Here is a 3,087-nt window from a genome sequence, read left to right as displayed (position 1 = left end):
AAGCAAAAAGAAAACAAAAAAACAAAAAAAATGTTTTCAAAATTGAAAACTAATGGCACTAATAGAAAGTTTATAATTTTCCTAAACCTAAAAGCAAAAGGAATTAAAAAATAAAGCAAAAAACAAAAGAAAATAAATAATGCAGAAAACAAAACAAAAAAACTGGAAAAAAAATAAAAATAGCAACAATAGGTAAAGAAAACAAAAAAAAATGCCTCTTATTGGGCCCCCACGGCCTGAATACGACTAGAAACCCTACCATGGGCCAGGATTCAGGCCCGCAGAAGGCCCAGCAGGCCCACATGCAAAGCAGTGTCAGATTAGGCCCATAGGCCTGCAGTTCAGAGGAGTTCGAGTGAGAAGAGGCAGCGGAGCTTATAAATAGGTGCGGGGCGCTCTCAACTAGCGAGGTGGGACTAAACATCCCACCGCACCAGTTCCAGCACAAGGCCTTTGGTCCCGGTTGGTGCCACCAACCGGGACTGAAGGGGTGCATCGGTACTGGTTCGTGGCACCAATGCCCCCCCCCTTTAGTCCCGGTTCGTTCCACTAACCGGGACCAAAGGTCGCCGCTTCCCGCCCTTTGAGCTGCTGAAAAGAGGCCTTTGGTCCCGGTTGGTGGCACCAACCGGGACTAAAGGGTGCATTAGTCCCGGTTGGTGCCAGCAACCGGGACTAAAGGCTTTGCTATATAAGCAGCACTTAGCAGTTTCGACCAAATCCCCCACTTCTCCCCCGACGGCCCCTGCTCCTCCTCGTCGCCGTCGTCGCCCGACGCCCCTGCTCCACCTTGCCGCCGCCGCCGCCACCGACGCTGTTAGGCTGCTCGCATTCGTCATCGCCGCCGCCCCCTGTGAGCACAGCCTGCTCCCGCGTCCCTCCCGTCCCGCGCCCCTGCACCCTTGTCCTGCACGGCCACCGCGCCGCCACCCCTGCCCTGCGCGGTTGCCGTGCGCCGCTCCAGTCCTGCCCGGCCGCCGCGCTACCGCCCCTGCCCTGCACTAGCGCCGCGCGCCACCCCCACGCCCCTGCCCTGCATATATAGATGTTTTATTCCTGATTATATTTACATGTATGAGTATATGTATGTGTGTATATCTGTTTATATGTCATTTTTTTAGATTTTTTGTCTTTTGCATTTTTATAAAAATGTATATATGTATGTATATATGTTCTCTGTGTATATATATGTTCATGTATATATGCAAAAGATAGATTTTTAGAAAAAATAGTATTTTTTTCTGTTCATAATTTTTTTGGTGATATTAATTATTGTAAATATGCAAATGTTTGTATATTCATATGAACAATGAATTAGGCAAAACCTTTACTTTTTTTCTAGAATTTCTATTTGAACATTATTTTAAAAAAAACAAGCAATACTACTTCATGTATTTTTAAGAAGGAAGAAGAAGAAAAAGAATGAGAGGAAAAAGGAAATAAGAAGAGGAAGAAGAGGAGAAATAAATAAGAAAAAGAAAAAAGAAGAAAAGGAAGAGGAGAAGAAGAAAGGAATAGAGGATTTTTCTCCTCTATTCCTTTCTTCTTCTCCTCTCTTTTTTTCTTCTTTTTTTTCTTTGATCTTCTCCTCTATTCCTTTCTTTTTCTCCTCTTTTTATTTCTTCTTCGTTTTCTTATGTTTTATCGGGTCTGTCGTCGTCCATATACCCCTCCCGATAACTTCAACACGAGGGAGGGGGGGGTCGATATACCCCCTCCTCGATAATCTTATTTTCCCATGTACGTATGTCGGGTCGATATAAACTCCCGATAACTTCAACACGTGGGAGGGTCGATATACCCCCTCCCCAATAATATTCATATGAGCAATGAATTAGGCAAAACCTTTACTTTTTTTCTAAAATTTCTATTTGAACATTATTTAAAAAAACAAGCAATACTACTTCATGTATTTTTAAGAAGGAAGAAGAAGAAAAAGAATGAGAGGAAAAAGGAAATAAGAAGAGGAAGAAGAGGAGAAATAAATAAGAAGAAGAAAAAAGAAGAAAAGGAAGAGGAGAAGAAGAAAGGAATAGAGGAGAAGAAGAAAAATAGAAATATTTTTTCTTCCTCTCCTCTATTCCTTTCTTCTTCTCCTCTTTTTTTTCTTCTTTTTTTCGATCTTCTCCTCTATTCCTTTCTTCTTCTCCTCTTTTTATTTCTTCTTCGTTTTCTTATGTTTTATCCGGTCTGTCATCGTCCATATACCCCTCCCGATAACTTCAACACGAGGGGGGGTCGATATACCCCCTCCCCGATAATATTATTTTCCCATGTATATGTATGTTGCTTCGTTGTCGATATAACCCCTCCCGGATAACTTCGACATGAGGGGCGGTCGATATATATACCCCCTCTTGACCGTGATAACTTATACCACGGCAGCACCCCCTCGGCCCTCTCGCTCGACAAAAACTCTCGAGGACACCCAAACCAGGGAGAAAAAACAATGTTGGTCTCGTACCCCCTCCCACCGCGCCCCTACCCGACAAACTCTCTCAAGGCCACCCAAATTTACCAAGTTAAAAGAGCGTTGTCGTCGAGGCCACCCAAAACCCTTGAAGCGTTGTGTCGAGGCCACCCCAAACCCTTGAAGCATTGTCGAGGCCACCCCAAACCCTAGAGAAGCAGCGTCGAGGCCACTAATTAATATGATTCCTTACTGTGATTAGCTAGCTACTTCTACGTTTGCCACTAATATATCCATATCTGTCATGTTTGAATAATAATTGCCATGTTGTAAAGGGGAGACTCGGCTGGGTTCTGCTTTGAAGACTCCATGCCTATGGCGGAAGGAGTTCATCAAGCTTCTGAACTGGACGCCTCCTCCTCCAGCGAGTCAGGGCACTCCGCCTCCTCCACCGCCTCCTCCTCCGGCGAGTGAAGATCAGGGCACTCGGCCACCTTCTCCGGCACGTGGCGGCACCCCGCCTCCTTCTTCGACTGCGCCAGCGCGCCCGAGCAGCCAGCAGCCTCCTCCTTCTCCTGCGCGTGGCGGCACTCCGCCTCCTTCTCCGCTTGCGCCGGCGCGCCCGAGCAGCCAGCAGCCTCCTCCTTCTCTGCCTCGCCAGCAAGGGCGGAAGATAC

Source organism: Triticum aestivum, chromosome 2B, assembly GCF_018294505.1.
Source record: "Triticum aestivum cultivar Chinese Spring chromosome 2B, IWGSC CS RefSeq v2.1, whole genome shotgun sequence".
NCBI classification, from domain to species: Eukaryota; Viridiplantae; Streptophyta; class Magnoliopsida; order Poales; family Poaceae; genus Triticum; species Triticum aestivum.
This window is presented reverse-complemented; position numbering follows the sequence as displayed.